The following is an 18,696-nucleotide window of genomic DNA, read 5'->3' as shown; positions in this document are numbered from 1 at the left end:
AAGTTGTCCTAGAAATGCTAAGTTGTGACCACCTATGTACCTTGTGCTCATTCGTGCAGTGTGTTTGTCAGGCGCTCCCTCGTGCCTTTGTTCGAGTTGGGCGCCCATGGAAACCCCAAATATCTTTCAATAGGTTGAGTCGTGTCATGTATGGGTGCCCATGGAAACGCATTCAGGCGGGTCCGGTCGTGTCACTTGTGGGCGTCAGAGCACATGGGCCGTGCCAAAAATACTAAGTTATGACCGCTCGTGTGACTTGTGCTTGTTCGTTCGGCCCGTTGTCGGGCGCTCCCTCATGCGGTAAGGGTTGTGCATAATACTATGAAGTATAGCTTGGTATGCTTACATGCTTGAAACCGCTGCAAATGTTAATATAGAATTCTAGCATATATATATATCTATATATATATATATATATATATATATATATATATATATTGTCGTCCCCAATCCATCGTCCACTGAAAAATTTGGGGGTGTACTCTAGCCGTTCTGAGGATGTGTCCTGCATAGCCGTCGTTCCCCCATCCCCAAACATTGTATGCAACTCCCATATCCAATTTAACATTAGGCATTAAGCAGTACAAATATCTGAAAACTATAGTCAATCAAATGAAAACTCCAATACAAACAAACTTTGTCTCCTCCTTACATTGGATTTAGGATTTTGTTATTTTGTTATTTTTTTTTAATTTCAGTACAACTATCTGAAAAATATAGTCCATCGAATGAAAACTCCAATACAAACTCCAATATAGACAAACTTATTTAGACTTTCGGTAAGAATATATAATGATTTCCAGAGAACTACTGAAAACTCCAATACAAACTCCAATACAGACAAACTTATTTAGACTTTTGGTAAGAAGATATAATGATTTCTAGAGGACTATTGAACCATCCCAAGTGGGAAGAAGATGAATGATATTCTTGAACCATCCCAAGTGGGAAGAAGATGAATGATATTCTTAAAAGGGAATTTCCACAATGCATTATATAAATATAAAGAATGAATGGAACCAAAGAACACTAATCAGTCTTCAATATTTATTGAATGATGCATCCAATGAGCTTTACAAAATGAACTTAGAATTTTTTTATGGAAACAATATCCACATGTAGACTATTGACTAGAAGATGATGGAAATAACTGCCAGAAGATAAGTCCATAAGAAAAGCACAGAGCAGCCTTGTTCCCCCACATTGAATAATTGTGACATTGTTCTTGCATTAACACAAATTTACCTCCTCTTAGCCAGAAAGAACTCATATGCTTAAAGACTAGAAAATTAGAAATATATATTGACCAAACTAGAATTGTTTGCATGAGATAATTTGCTTGATTTTGGTGTAACCTGATATTTCTTAATTTCTATAATTTTCAGTCTTTAATCAAATAATAAAACACCAATGATTAGTTGCTTGATTTTGGTGTAACCTGATAGTTCTTAGTTTCTATAATTTTTAGTCTTTGATCAAATAATAAAATAACAACGACTAGAACATTTCCCATTGTTGGGACTTCCTAAAATTAACAAAAAAAATTGAGCTGTCAAAGTAACTATTAGGATAGTTGAAATGAAAATATTATGATGAATTGGAAACATCATGTGATTAAAATTGGATGTACAGTTGAGATATGTGAACCATGCTACTCACCAATATTCACAGCTGGTGGGATTGCGTATTGGATCATTAGAACAAAGTGATACAATGGATCTTTTGGCAATAACCCAAGATCGAATGCTCCTTTAACTACGAATATTCCAATCAATGGAAGTAATACGAGCTTCACACAAATAACTAGTACAATAATCACATGTCTTAGCTTTGAAGAGCTTAAACCTGTAAAGATAGCCATGCATTGGATTATACATCATTTAGCAATGAAAAGGAAAAGGAAATATATTACCGTTCATCATAATGCATTATTACGATCAACAAAATCAAAATCTTTCACATCTAGCCTAAACAACAATGCTACATTTTGACTATAAATATTTTCAAGACAAATATAGAGTACATTTGACTAAAGTTCCTCCCAATACAAGGGTGATGCCTAGGATGGTTCCATCTCTACACCAAAGATAGACAATCAGAAATTCAATTGTGTAAATGCTTGATTCTAGCATTTCATATTGGTTCCCAACAATCGAATATCAATCAATTCTGAAATGGTCAGAAACAAATATACTTGATGAAAAAGCGGAGAAAAAGGAAAGTAAGCTGATTCAAGAACTGAATGCTTAAGTTTTTCAACGATACATTCAACCATGACCTATCAGAGGTAGCAACTATAATGTAAAATTCAACATTACACAAGATGTAATAAAGATTGATCATAGAGATGCATACCCCAGTAAAGAAATGGAGTCTTGGATTACTCGAAGAGGAGAAGATACACCAACAAGTAAAGCCTTTGCTTGTTTGCTTGTGCGATTGCTCCAATGATAAATCCTGCAACCTGCAATAACCAATAGAATATTAGACTAGAACACCAAAAAATGAATCAACTTTTACTTGAAACATATATATCTAGATTCCCAAACAAACTTATTTAGACTTTTGGTCTCCTCGTATCAGACTAGAACACAAATACATGAATCAACTTTTATTTGAAACATATATATCTAAATTCCCAGACAAACTTATTTAGACACTCGGTCTCCTCCTTACATTGGCTTTAGGATTTTTTATTTTTATTTTTAATTTCAGTAGCTTATGCAATTAAACAATAGGGATAAGGATTACAACTATCTAATATATATATAGTCAACCAAATGGAAACTCTAATATTGGCTTTAGGATTTTGTTTTTTTTTTGGTTTTTAATTTCAGTAGCTTATCCAATTTAACAATAGGGATAAGGAGTACAACTATTTAAAAATATAGATAGTCAACCAAATGGAAACTCCAATATTGGCTTTAGGATTTTATTTTATTTTATTTTGTTTATTTATTATATATATATATATAGATATATTTTTAATTTTTAATTTTTATTTATTATTATTATTATTATTTTTAATTTCAGTAGCTTATCGAATTTAACAATAGGGATAAGGAGTACAACTATCTAAAAATATATATAGTCAACAAAATGGAAACTCCAAACTTTTTTGGACTTTTCAGTTTTATATGTTTCAACTCTCTCCATTTGAAATCCAGGAAAATGGAATGTTAATATAAAATGAAAACTAAAACCAAACATTATAACTTCACTATGAGTAATCTCATTATTTCTCTAAACTTCATCTTAATCTCATTATATCGCTAAACTTCATCTTAAGTAGTATAAAAAGGTTGCCATGAAGTAAACCATCTCCCCTATATAAATTTTTGAAATACAATGAACACTAAGTTTCTTTCGTTCTTCTGACAGTCTATCAAAATATTTCTCGGAACCCTTAACCAATATCCACCAATGCTCAGCAGAACCATGCAATTGATCCTTCCAGATAAATTCTGGAAATATTACCAGTTCAACCTGTGACACAGTTCGTGTGATTGGACTTCTATTTGTAGACAAATGAATAAATGGAAAGCTTTTTCAGACACTATTTAATCATTTCCCCCTAGGAAAATAGCTAATCAAAGCACCAATTTCCCCATTTTCTAGAGATGATCTAACCGAGGATATCTTTGGAGAGAGATCCTTCTACAATTGATGAGGCCAAACCTGCCAATCCACAACTTTGCAAAATCCTAATAAAAGAGTATTCATTGTACACCACTAATCATATGTCCCGTCATCTTAGGCGTCCATTCGTAAGGAATTCCAACAAAATTAAGGCACGCCTCAATTTGTTGTATTACCAGAAGTCTATTGGACCTATAAGTAAGCTATAAGCTATGAGCTATGCGATAGATAAGGAAATTTATTTTTCCGCATATAAGTTGTCGCACTGAGAAGTTATCGGGCATATAAGAGCGACTCTCCCTGTGCTTCGCGAGGATTCGCTTCTATTACCAAGTTCAGCACAAGCGGGGAAGTCAGGGTCTCCTTTCATCATTATATAAATCTTTTAGCAATATCTTGATCGCCATTGTTGGAACAGATGTCCCGGATCACATATTAGCGCACGATGCTGCTAGTCTGGACTGAGAGGAAGCGCTTCGCCCCTGCTAGCACATGCAAGCACCTCACAGTTCGCTCTGGGCCGATCTAGGAAAATATGCACCATCAGATCACGAAAATTTGGGCCGTCAGATCTCGGCCAATCTGCGCCATTGGATCTGGAAAATATGGGCTGTCCAATCTTGATAAATCTAGGTTGTCCAATGTCAGGCGATATGGGCTATCGAATCCAGAAAATTTGAGCCACAAATCTTGCAGATCTAGGCCGTTCAATATGCACAGATCTGGGCTGTCAGATCTTGCAGATCTAGGCCGTCCAATATACACAGATCTGGGTTGTTGGATCTAAAAACTGCGTGTCACCCGATTTGGCCGATTTGGACCATCGTATTTTGGCAGATCTGGATCGTCCAATATTGTCAAATTTGGGCTGTTAGATCTTGGCAGATCAGGGCCGTCAGATATCGGTCATTTGGTTCTGTCTAATATCAAGTGGTATGGGCAGTTAGATCCAAAAAATCTGAGCCGTAGATCTAGACTGTTCAATATGCACAAATCTGGGTCGTTAGATCTTACAGATCTAGGTCGTCCAATCTAAACAGATCTGGACCGTTGGATCTAAAAACTGTGTGCCGTCCGATTTGGCCGATCTGGACCATCAAATTTTGGCAGATCTGGGCCGTCCGATTTTGGCAGATCTAGACTGTCCAATATCGTCAAATCTGGGCCGTCAGATTTGGCAGATATGAGCCGTCAGATCTGGGTTGATCTAGGTTGTTGATCTATGCATATCTGGATCGTCAAATATCGACAGATCTCATCCATCGGCTCAGGAAGATCTGGGCTGTCAGATAATGGCAGATCTGTACCCTTGGATCTCGGACAATATGGACCATCGGATCTTCAATATCTGGCCGCTTATCTCAGGCATATAAGCAATGTTTCCTTTCAATGGAGAAGTTATTAGAGTAAAAGTAGATTATCACTGATAGGTTATCCAATATATATTATATGTTATCACCGATAGGCTATCCAATACAGATCGGGTATTAGTAATAGGTTATCCAATACAAATAGGCTATCATTAATAGCTTATCTAATACCGATAGGATATCAAATACCGATATGGTATTAGCAATAGGCTATCAAATACCGATATGGTATTAGTAATAGGCTATCAAATACCGATACGGTATCAGTATAATCTGAAAGGGTATCAATAATAGGCTATCAAATACCGATAGGGTATCAACATAATCTGATAGGGTCTCGACGATAGGCTATTAAATACTGATAGGGTATTAGCATAATCTGATAGGGTATCAACGATACGCTATCAACATAATCTGATAGGGTATCAATGATAGGCTATCAACATAATCTGATAGGGCCTCAACAATAGGCTATTAAATACCGATAGGGTATCAAATACCTATAAGGTATCAAATATTGATAGCTTATCAGCATTATTCGATAGGGTATCAATGATAGGCTATCAAATACCGATAGCGTATCAGCATTATCCGATAGGGTATCAACGATATGCTATCAAATACCGATAGGGTATCAGCATTACCCAATAGGCTATCAACAATAGGCTATCAAATACCGATAGCGTATCAACATTACCCAATAGGGTATCAACAATAGGCTATCAAATACCGATAGCGTATCAGCATTACCCAATAGGGTATCAACAATAGGCTATCAAATACCGATAGCGTATCAGCATTATCCAATAGGGTATCAAATACCCCGATAGATTATCATCATAATCCGATAAGCTATCAGCAATAAGTTATCACCATAATCCGATAAGATATCAACAATAAATTATCACCGTAATCCGATAATCTATCATATAATCGATATGCTGTCAGAGATAAGCTATCATATAATCGATAGGCTATCAAAGATAAACTATCAAATACCGATAAGCTATCACATAATCGATAGGCTTTCACAGATAAACTATCAAATACCGATAAGTTATCACATAATCGATAGGCTTTCAGAGATAAACTATCAAATACCGATAAGTTATCCCATAACCCGATAGGATATCATCAATAGGCTATCATATTGCGATAGGATATCATCAATAGGCTATCATGTCGCGATAGGATATCATCAATAAGCTATCAAATCCCGTTAAGGTATAAGACTATCAAATAGCTCGATAATCTATCAACTACAGATAGAGTATCATCATAAACTATCAAATACAGACAGGGTATCGGCGATAGATTATATAATAAGCTATAAAATACAGAGAGGGTATCAGCGATAGGCTATGAATGATGGGTTCAACTTAGCCGCTAAATAATTTATCCACCGAAATGACCAAACTTCCATCGCGAGCCGAAATGACCAAACTTCCATCGGGAAGAAGTTGCATATACATTTCCGCCTTTGCATTTGTAATTTATTCTGGGTGTGGCTATCAGTGGAGAGTTATCTCATTCGAGTTCCTTTTCTTCTGCAAAATTCCATGAAGCTCTGGAAACCCTAGCTCTTGCCAATCTTAGCTCAGAGTTTTCCCTACCTTTGTGAAGCCCTTGCTCTGTGATGATGATCCCAAACTCAGCGATGGTGAATCATTTGTTCCGAGCCAGTGATCCCTAGTTCTATTGGCATGTTGGTGCCAGAGTTTTTTGGATTTTGGCTTCTGGGTTTTTGGTAGATGCAGGCATGTGAGAATCCTACCTCAAATCAGCGACCGGTTTGTGAGAAGCCTAGCTCAGTCTTTTGGCATGGAGAGCTTTGTTGAAAACCAAAGTGATGGCCCTTGAAAACCCTAGCTCTAAGCTTCCCTTCCTCTGCGAAACCCTTGCTCTATTATGGTACTCACTGGACGTTTGCCCTTTACAGGGGTAATCCCTTCTCCACTTATGTAATCTCCACTTATGTAATCTCAGGTTATAACCAAATCATGCTTCCATGACCAACACATATGCTATGTTCAATGCATAATTTTTGGCATTTTGTCGAAAATATCCTACAAACTACAATTCTTTCTGTGTAGTTAGCTTCCAAAAGCACATGATCTCCAGGTTTGAGCTGAAATTCTACACATATGCCCATCTACTTGAGGTGGCCTTAATGCCTACCTAGACATGACAATGAGGTGGTATTTAATATATAAATACCTGTCAAATGATACCATCCCGTTCTTCCGAGTTTTCTTCTTTGCATTTAACAGTTTTTCGAGCTATTTTTAGGTACGTTGCCGTTCTAACTAATTTGTTATATCCGGATTTCGAGACATTCTTGGAGCGCCTTTTAATTGAAGTACATTTTATTTTATTTTATTTTTTGCAGATAAAAGAGGTTTGCAAGCTATGGAATTTGATCCCTTTGGGTGCTTGTCGCCCATGGAAACGCGTTGGGGTGGGGCGGGGTGAGGTAGGCCAGGTCGAGTGGTGTGTGGGTGCTCAAGTACATGGGCCATGCCGAAGAGCTGTTGTGACTGCCCGTGTGTCCTCGTTCATGCAGCCGTTTGTCGGGCACTTCCTCGTGCCTTTGTTCAGGGCATGCGTCCATGGAAACCCCAAATATCTTTCGGGCAGGCTGGCGCCCATGGAAAAAAGTACGGGTGGGTTTGGTCATGTCACTTGTGGGCACTCGAGCACACGAGGTCGTCCTAGAAATGCTAAGTTGTGACCACCTACGTACCTTGTGCTCATTCATGCAACGCGTTTGTTGAGCGCTCCCTCGTGCCTTTGTTCAAGTTGGGCACCCATGGAAACCCCAAATATATTTCAGCGGGTCGAGTCGTGTCATGTATGGGTGCCCATGGAAATGCATTCAGGCGGGTCTGGTCGTGTCACTTGTGGGCATCAGAGCACATGGGGCCATGCCAAAAATACTAAGTTGTGACCGCTCATGTGACTTGTGCTTGTTCATTCGGCCCGTTGTCGGGCGCTCCCTCATGCGGTAAGGGTTGTGCATAATACTATGAAGTATAGCTTGGTATGCTTACAAGCTTGAAACCACTACAAATGTTAATATTGAATTCTAGCAGATATATATATATATATATATATATATATATATATATATATATATATATATATATATTTTGTCGTCCCCAATCCATCGTCCACTGAAAAATTTGGGGGTGTGCTCTAGCCGTTATGAGGATGTGTCCTACATAAACGTCATTCCCCCATCCACAAAACCAATGCAACATAATTTTTAACAGTCTTTCAAAACCCATTTTGTGGATTGTTCAGAAATTAGTTCCAGAGCTTAGGGCTTCTACGACACTCTAGTCATGTGGTTCCACATCTGTGGAGAGATCGGATTCTGCATTCTTCGGGAATGGTTGTCTTTTTCATGAATAATTCCAAGATTCAAGGGGTCACGACGAGAGTGCAGAGACAAGACAAAACCACTAGAAAAGAAAAATCATTGACAACTCGCATGGAGAAAACTACTCTTACGTTGGGGGTTGACATGGATTTGGATCGTATGGAGGCCTCTCCAAAAAGGCCTTGGTTGGTAATTTTATCTCCTTACAGAACAACTCATGAGTTGGGTTACACGGTCCTCAAAACCCTTACTTGGTTACACCTTGTGTGTGTGTGTCTCCTTGTCAACAATTGGATACACTTCCACTTTCTAGCAAAGAATCACTTGGCACTGATTTTACACAAAAATTGGGTGATTAGCAATGGGAACTTATGGTTAAAGAGGTGGCATGTGGATTTTGACCCCCTCATTAAGAAACCTAAAACCCAAAACCTATGGGTAAACTTGTGGCTTTTCCTTTGCAGTTCCAGAAGAGGTAGATTATTATCAAGGTGGCTAATGTGATTGGCAAATTCATTTTCTTTGACAACTTGGTCTTGGTAAGGTTTGACAAGTGGATTCTTCGAGTTTTGGTGGAGTGCGTTGTCACATTCGATCTGCCAAGGGAGATTGAAATTACACATGGGAAGACATTTTGCCGGCGTTTGGACTATTAGAGAGTCTTGTTCAGATGTATTGTATGTTGTCTTAAGGCTTCTTGCCCTAATTTTTGAAGTCAAAATCGGGCGGTTGAACTCTATGGTTGATCTTCCTCCTTTATTCATGATTCTTCTGGTCTTGAATACACATTTTTTGTTGTTGTTGGGTTTCACGATGGAAATGTTTTAGCAAAGTCAAAGGAGGGAGTACTGGGAAATATTCAAGGGAATCTTACTTTTGAAGATTTGGCTAGCACAAAGGATTAATCTCATGGGTCTCATCCTGTTGTTGGAGGGGTGGATGATTCAGGGTCCCCATGTGGGCAGTGGAGCCTTCCTATAGTTTGAGTGCTCTAATGTTGAAGGTTCTTATTTTCGTCCATTCGTTTATCAATGAAATTATTTTCATCCTAGACTTGGTGATCTAAAAGGGGTTGATCATAGTGATTTCTTGAAGGATGATCATTCATTTTCGGAAGAAATCACAAGCATGTTGTCAAATCCTCTTTCCTATGAGGAGCTATTATTGGTAGAAATGTTTGAAATGGGTACTTCACAATTTTCTTCTTGTACTTCTACTGCTTCTTACATTGTTAATAACATAGAATTTTTTAATATTAGCAATCATAATAACTTATATCATGATCATATCCCTCCTTTACCTAACTTGGTGGTGGCACCTAAGACCTATCCAAAATTCTTTGTTCTTGAAAAGTTTGTTAACATTGTGCTAAGGAAGTCGGATGTTTCGTTGTCCTCTCTTTGCACCAGTAGTTTCACTAATTCTTCCTTTGGTTTGCCTTTTCGGAACTCTGACTTGATTGGTGACCTGCCCATTCATCTAGGGTATGCTTCTACTCCCTCATATTCATCCTCCCCTAGTGTTAGCACATGGTTCTGTTCAAACCCGCTTGACTTCCTCAATCCCCCTACTTTAAAGAAAGTTTAAATATCATTCCTCTCCCTGTTCACTCAAATCTGGAGCCTAAATAAACGAAGGGTCAGAATTTGAACTCTTCCTTTATCAATGTGACCATTAGGTAGAAAAAACATAACAAGAAAGGCTTGGCATAGGGGGGTGCTATCAAAGGAGGTTTGTATTCCGAAAATATGTCTTTCTTTGAGGAGCAAAGGGTGCTTAGAGCTAAGATGCCCTCTCAGGAAGGTCCCCTGTGATAGTGATGTCGATAAATATTAGGGGAGTGGGGTATAAAGTAAGAAAAACTCCCTCAAAAGAACTCTAAAGATCATAAGACGTCTATTGTCCTTATTGGGGAAACAATGGTGGTAGGGAGCAAAGCTTGTGATTATTTCCTTTTAACTTTCTCTAGATTGGAAGGCTTGTCCTATTAATATTGTAGATTTATCAGGGGATCTGTTGACTACATGGAATCCTAATGTTGTTGATCTTAAGTATTACTTTTCATGGGCTAGTATCATCTTGGAAGGCTCCCTAAAAGCACTAAACACCCCCATAAAGCTACTTAACTTTATGGACCTTGTGATAATAGGCAATTTTTTTTGAACTAGTTGCAAGAAAGTGGTTTTCTACTTGACTAGCCTATCATTCTTGTTGAGGACCTCACTTTCACCATCTCGACTTCTAAAATTTGGGGAGCTAGGGCCTGGGTTGACCCCTTAGCTCCTTATATCTCTCCACTGATTCAAGATTCTAACCTTGTTGATATTAGGCCTTCCCCTATGAAAATGGCCCAGACAATTGGCAGGGTGGATGAGAGTGGGATAGCTAAAAGATTGGTAATATTCTTGATTCCCTCTTGAAAAGTCTTGGTAGGTTCTAATCTTGGACTTGTTTGGCTAACATTTCTGATCACTCCCCAATCTTCCTCCAATTGGACTTTGATACTTATAAGATACATTATCCTTTCAAATTCAATCCCACGTGGATGGAGGATGTGTCTTTTGTTTCCTTGATGAGAAAGAGTCAGCAAAAGCTTTCAAACAAAGCTTTCGATGCAACCATGTAAAGTTGGGTGTATAAGATGAAATTTTTAAAACTTAGGGTGAAGGAATGGGATAAGCTTAAAAAACAAGGTCGGAAAGCAAATCTTATACATAATGAATCTGAATTTGATAGAATTTTTCAGGCTTATGTGAATACAATTTTTCCTGAAGAGGTTACCTCTGCAATTTGGAAGAGAAAAATATCCCATATCTTAAAATAGGAAGAAGAGGAATGGAGGATGGAAAGCATAGCTATTTGGATAAAGGCGGGGATGGAAATATATATATATATAATTCCACTAGTTTTCAAACTATAGAATAAATCACAACTCTATCAGGGAGATTAAGGACGAGAAGGGGATAATTAGAAGCTCCCAAAAGGATTTAGAGAGGGAAGCAAAGGAGAATTTCATGGATATTTTTACAAATCCAGGTATTAATAATATTTCTGCCCAACTGAAAGTACTTCAAAATTTTCTAAAGTTCTTTTCAGAGGATGATTCTGCTAGACTTGGCAAATATGTAACTTTGGAAGAAGTCAAGGGGTGTTAAAATAGTTTGCAAGATAAAAGTCACGGACCAAATGGGTGGACATTAGAGCTATACCTAGATTTCTTTGATCTGATGGGGAATGAAATTTTACATGTGGTGGAGGAAGCTAGAAGGAAAGGATCTGTTAAAGGTGTTATTAATGCCACATTTATTACTCTAATTCCAAAAGTTCAAAACCTGAGAATTTTAATGACTTCAGGAATTTCATTGTGTAACTTAATATATAAGATTATTGGAAATATCTTATACATTCATCTTAGAGAAAAACTTGCTAAGATGATTTCTTTGAAACTATTTAGTTTCTTTCCAAATAGGAAAATCCATGATGTTAATGGAGTTTCTCAAGAAACCGTCCACTCTATTAAATTAAAGAAAAATAAAAAACAAAATAAAAAGATGCACAAATTTTGAAAATGGATATGGTAAAAGCATATGATAAAGTCAATTGGACTCTTTTAGATTGATTCTCTTCAGACTAGCCTTAATATGGAAGTGACCAACTAGATCATGGGGTGTGTAACCTCGACGAATTTCGCAGTGGTGATTAATGGCTCCCATTTCAACTTTTGCCGCAACACAAGGGGGCTGAGACAAGGTTGTCCCCTTTCTCCTCTACTTTTTTTGTTAATAGTTGAAGGTTTAAGCACACTGATCCTTCAAGCCAAATGTGTTACGAATTTAAAAGGGGTCAAAGCGACTAGATTAATGCAAATAACTCATCTTTTTTTTTATGATATCTTAATTTTCAGAAATGGATCTTCTGTTGAATGGGAATGTTATACCAAAATTATCTTTCTCTTTTGTCAAGCCTCCAATATGGAGGTTAGCCTACAAAAATCTACCTTTTTTTTCCAAAACAGAGCCCAGGATGACAATCTCAATCTCATAAAGTCCATACTAACTTTTGAAGTGGAGCTTCTTTCCAAAGGTCTTAAATGCCTGGGATTTTTCTTGAAACCAAATTGTTACTTAAAGGAGGATTGGACTTGGATCCTTAAAAAGGTTGATGATAGAATTATAACTAGTGTTTCATGTGGCTGTCTCTTGGGGGAAGGGTGATACTTGAAAAGCTTTTCCTTGAAAGTAACCTTGTTTATTGGATGGCACTTTCAAAATCCCTAAATTTATCATTAATAGATTAGGACATAAAGTGTGTAGTATTTTGTGGACTAGAAAAAAGGAGAAAGGAGTAAATCTGGTTAGGTGGGAATCCCTTTCTCTACCTAAATTCTTTGGAGGTTTGGGATTTAAGAATACATTTACGTTTGGAACTTCCCTATCTATGAAGACTCTATGGAGAGTAATAAATGGCTCTAGTCGTCAATAGGTGCTTAGCTCGAGTGGTATGGAGTGGTTTGCCATCCCATCCAACCAGGTTCATGTCCCTGGAGACATGGCCCGTCATATTAAGGCTGGAAGGATGAGTGTCCCATTGGAGTCTAGGATCTAGCTCCAGTTTTGTTGGTCTCCGAACGTCTCGGTCCTAGGTCGAACTATGAGTTTTTGATATATGTGGCTTGCGGGCTATTGCATATATCTGAGGAGGTTGCTAGTTCCCTATCAAAATTTTACGTTGAAAAATAAATGGCTCCAATATGTGGCAATAAATTATAAAGGTTGTATTTAAAGAAGAAATTTGTCACTACATGGTTTAGATTATCCTTTTCTATTTTCTCTCAGAAAGGCTCTATCAACTGGAAAGACCTCATGGACTCCTTTTTGGGGCTATCCTCTTGGATTGCCTAGAAGATAGGAAATGGGAATAAACCTTAATGGTATAAACCTTCTATAAAACTGTCAATGGATGTATTGAGTGGGCCTAATGGTTAAGAATAGTGCTTCCTTGCAAGAGGTCACAAGTTCAAATCTAGAGGGTTGTAGAGTATGTTCACTTTCATAGAATTTAGTAGTCAAACCATTGCGCAAAGGCAAGTCCCTTGTCCCATAAACAAGGGGGCCTCACACACCAATTCGTTGTCTAGCTTGGCTGTGACCTTAAAAATAGATTATTATTGTCATTATTGATGAAATAAAAGCTTTTGACAATTTCTTTTGTAATTACTATATAAAATTGCTTAATGGGTATTCATTTAGGCTTGTGGATTTGTTTTAAATTCTTAACAAGTTTGTTATTCGAAATTTGCAACCATGGGAAAGAGTTTGTACATGGCTCTCTATATGGTGCTTATGGTTCAAAAAATGATTTCCATGGCCAAAAACTCCTCAAGCTCCATGTTAATCTTCACGATTACTCCCAAAAGCTACAATTCAAATCTTTATTTTTAGTTTTGAGCTTACAACAATTTTATCTTCTTGAAACTTGGCATGTGCACTAAAAGAGGATATTTTGTTCATTGTAGTATGCCCCACCCCCAAGCCCAAGACATAGCTCAATGATTGAGTTGCAGAGGAACTTTTCCTCCACATTATGCCTTTCCATTTGTTCTTATGTGAGCGAGAAGAACCGAAAGGAAAACATGTCACTCACTCATATTTGTATTCATCACTTTTTTCATGGCTGCTAATTGGGCTTACTAGTGGATGTTGGAAATGGTATAAGCTTCAGTTAAAACCAATATCAAGGTCATCCTTATACATACACGTTGATAACCTCTCTTGGGGAGACCATCCCAATCTTAAGTGATGTATAAATACAACTCTCATTTGTAATTGATCATCTTGTGATCAATAATCATTAATAAAGGGTTTTGCTTAAGGGCACCTATCAAGTGTAGGTCCTTGTGAATGGGTTTATTTTTCTCTTTAGAATACTTTGGTTCACTCTTTATTTAGGGTTGCACCCTTCATAGTTGATATATCCTCTTGTGTTTCTCTAGTGTTGGTTTGTTTTTCTCTTTATTGTGGAGTTTGGGTTTGTGTTGGTTTTGTTCATTTCTCACACTCTTTCTTGTGAATCTTGACAATATCATTATATGGGATAAAAAATACTCTAAAAATATTTAAAAACATTTCTTTGATATGTATATATTACTTGCAATCTAAGTCACTAAATTTCATTGATCAAATTTGAAATTTGACACATTTGAAGAGAAGCTATGTAAATTTGGTAAAATTTGGTCAATAAATTCACCAATCAAATTAGTCGTGGTTTAATAAAAAAAATTTAACTATGCTTGTTAATTGTTGTGGAAGGAGATGTTATGGAATGTGCCTTCTATTTGCGTGAGAGTCCATCATGTGAATTCAGTAGCAATATGTCCCCCTTTATTTTCCTATATAGTGTCATGACTCTAGAGATGTCGTCATAACCCAAGGTCCCAAAAATCCTCCCGCCATGTGGTGCCAACGCGGTTCTTCCCAATGGATTGCCTAAAGTGGGCATACTAGACTTGGACCATGCCTTCTCTCATTTATTAGCTGAAATTTAACTTAACCAATCTTTAACTTATGATCAATTGCAAAAATTCACCACATGCAAGAGATAATGTAAAATGGGCATTATCCATCCTAATACTCAAAACATAAGTTTAATGATAAACTTTGTTACAAAAACCAACCCAACTTTGTCGATCCCCAAATTTTAGCTCTTTGAGAAAACCCAAAATTTGGGTCTCGTGTTCCAACACAAAACACAATCTTAGTGGCCTACAACAAACCAACAAAATCCCAGCGTTTGGCCCACACACCTCTACCTGATAGATAGGGCACAACCTTCACTTCATTCTCTTTGTCATGTCAACTCTACGAGGAGTTCACCACGCGCTCAGCCTGAACGATCTGTGGTCTGTGTGGTTTTGGCTATCCATTGATTTATTTCCTCCACTCTGAATATGTACATGTGATGCACGTGCCCATCAATTGTTGCATTGGTTGGGTGGAATGGGCCAATACACGCCCGTTCATTTTGTGTCCATGTCAAATTATAACTAATCAAGATGACATATCTCTTGCATGCCATGCGTGTTTAACGAATGTCTTGTCCGCGCTTCATTCCAACTCAATATAACCATCTCGCTCACGTGCTGTACATTGGAAACCACAAATTTGGTTGTGGCCATCACACCATCACTCTTATTGACCTGTGCACATTGTTGTGCAACTAACCAATGGATGTAGCATGAGATGATTCCTTACTTGTTGATATGGGCACGGTAGTGTCGTGTAATTGTGCTCATCACATCACAACTCAGCATGGCACCCAAATCATGGATTGAGCACCTCGAATGTCCATTTTGACTAGTGGAGTATCGTGCGATATCACATATTCCTTAGGTGTGTATCGAGCATGGGCTCTAGGGACCTTACATATAGTCTTCTAATGATGCAACAATTGAAATCATGCCCTACGTCATGGTGTTGATGCCCAACCACCTAGAAAACAATTAATCTACCATCCAACTAAAATGTCAATTATTAATGCATTAAGATTGCCAACTGTTAATACATTTAATTTTAAGCATTGTTACTACTAAGCTTATTAGTGTTATCTATGAGAATTAACTACATATGTATTATATTAAAATAAATTTACATATTACCTTGTAAATTGAAAATAAACTTTAGGATATATAATTCATCATTTATATAAAAAAATAATATATTTAAAATATACATAGATTGAATTAATTTATCTAAAAACTTATATAAATAATTAAAAACTTGATATCATATTTAATGTATTTATTATATAGTTTTAATTGTTTAATTTAATGACGAATATTACCTATTTTCATTATTCGATGAACGAGAACATGAATTAGGGGACTATCCCTAAGCTCTTAGTGTTCAAAATAGTTACTATTCAATTGTCAAGTTTAATGATTTGTAATCCGTAGAAACTATGCCAATGACAAATATATATTGATATAGAACAAAAAAACAACAAACCTCTATGCAACGATTAAATTTGATGGGTGTTTACATATTCTTCTTTATCACATCATCATTGATGTGCATTTAAAATTGAAGATTTACAAGTAGCCATATATATACTTTTAGTCAGAGGGCCCTTTTTAACACTGTAGCAAGTTTGATGTGCACTTAAACTATCAAATTAAAAGGCAAACTGAAAATTTAAGTGTATAAATATCTGTGTCTTACATTTACTATGCATTTCAATTCAATGAAACTTGTATTTGTAAATACATGTGTATGGATGAATGATATCATTTTCATAAATTTCATCAATCAGTCATGTCAAAGCAAGGTAGGTGTGTGAAAGGCTGAAGATATCTGCTGCATGAAAAAACACACAAATTTTGATTGCATATTCAAACGAAAAAGTCTTAAATTTCTCTTGAATTTGAGGATCATTTTTACTCATAATTAAAACATGACAATTTTTACTAGGGAAACAATACAAATGTACCTTATTCCACACCATGTTGATTCACATAATGGTCATGAGAATGCGAGTCCTCACACAATTAATAATTCATTTGATTTATTGGGCCCTTAGTTTACTCCTTTTGACAGTTACATTTTTCTATTCACCTTGTTATATTTTTAAAAATATATATACACAAAATGTCGAGAATGCGGATGGTATCCATAAACTACAAATAATGATTGCGACTTGGGATAGCTACCACTGAGGGGAGAAAATATTGGGAGTTCTACCTACTGCTAGGGTGTGATTCTTGAATGGCGAATTTAATATGAATTGGGCCCTTAGTTTACTCCTTTTGACAGTGACATTTTTCTATTCACCTTGTTATATTTTTAAAAATATAAATACACAAAATGTCGAGAATGCGGATGGTATCCATAAACTACAAATAATGATTGCGACTTGGGATAGCTACCACTGAGGGGAGAAAATATTGGGAATTCTACCTACTGCTAGGGTGTGATTCTTGAATGGCGAATTTAATGTGAATGTGAACTGCAACTTTAAGCACTTTTCCTCTTCCCATAAATTGTACCTATCCTGATATCATTGCATGCTTCCTGCTCAACGTTTGGTTGTTCATATACAGTGATTGTATTTATGAGGGAATAAAACATAAAAATAAGTTGGAATGATGTCTAGGCTGTTAAATCTAAGGTAATCTGTTAAGTTTTGTCAAAGTTCAAATATATTCAAAATCATATGATGTTATTTTAAATGCAAATTCATAATAATTTTATATTATGAATGGGCTACCTTTATATTCACAACAAAAGTTGCTCTTATATTCATAACAAAAACTACATAATGCATCATTATATTTAAATGAGAGGTAAAAATAAATATCCTAAAAAGGGCGGTTTTAAAAAAAAAACACAACACTTAGGAGTACCCAGGAAATTTATACCCTTCCTATATGTCTTAATCGTCAAGATATTCATGCATATGCATGAACATTATGATGACTAACTAGATCACATGGCTTAAAATGGAAACATGTGTCCTTGTAATGCATATCAGACTTAGCTTTTCAGCGAATTCGTGTTGAGCGCTACAATAAATATATGAGATTGCTTATTGCTCAAGAAAAATGGAACAGAAAAACTTCTTGTACTAAGAAGATTTGCACAACTGTACACAGAATCATGACAAAAAAGTGGCCAGTTGATGAAAGTGTTCCTTTACAAGCTTTTACATCCACAGCTAGCTGCAGACTTAACGACAACGTTCAGTTCCTAAAATACACTCTAAAATACAATGCTCCAGAAATACACCTAGAGAAAACGTCTTGGACCATATGCCAGAGACATGCTCACTGGTTCAAGGACGTGATCCTTGAACGTATCACACAAATGCTTTGTCCAATCCCTAACAGAAGCAAACAGAATAAGTCCAACCATCACTAGAAGAACTAAAACTAGTGTAGCATTGAAAACAAACTTACGAATCCATGAGGGTGTCAAACTTCTCCTACCAGAGTTTGAAGTCGGGCCATTCAGAAAAAAATAAATAAATGTGATGTAAAACAATTGGCAAAGGCGTGCAAAATACAAAGCAGTTCCCAATGTACAAGCCAACAAAATCCACTTCCTCCAGGCTATCCACAGAGAATTTTCTTGCCCAACCACATAAGCCTCCTAGTAAAACCAAGATAATCGTTGCTGGCTTAGCCTGACTAGAGAATAGACGATCACTGAAACAAAACTAGCACCTGCTAGCATACAGGATATTACCATAATTTCGCATGCAATAGTTCGGAATCTTCCTGTTACAGTGTCCATTAGGTTGGAAAACCACGAA

At 36.7% G+C, this 18,696-nt stretch overlaps 1 pseudogene; it reads right to left on the bottom strand.

Moving 5' to 3' along the window:
* Positions 1-1,130: 1,130 nt before the first annotated feature.
* On the bottom strand, positions 1,131-18,296 carry LOC149246599 (protein PIN-LIKES 7-like; annotated as a pseudogene).
* Between the last annotated feature and the right edge of the window lie 400 nt (positions 18,297-18,696).

This window comes from Pinus tabuliformis, chromosome 7 (genome assembly GCF_031772625.1).
Source record: "Pinus tabuliformis cultivar Carrire ecotype Pingquan chromosome 7, CPIR1, whole genome shotgun sequence".
Lineage (NCBI taxonomy): Eukaryota > Viridiplantae > Streptophyta > Pinopsida > Pinales > Pinaceae > Pinus > Pinus tabuliformis.
This window is presented reverse-complemented; position numbering and strand designations above follow the sequence as displayed.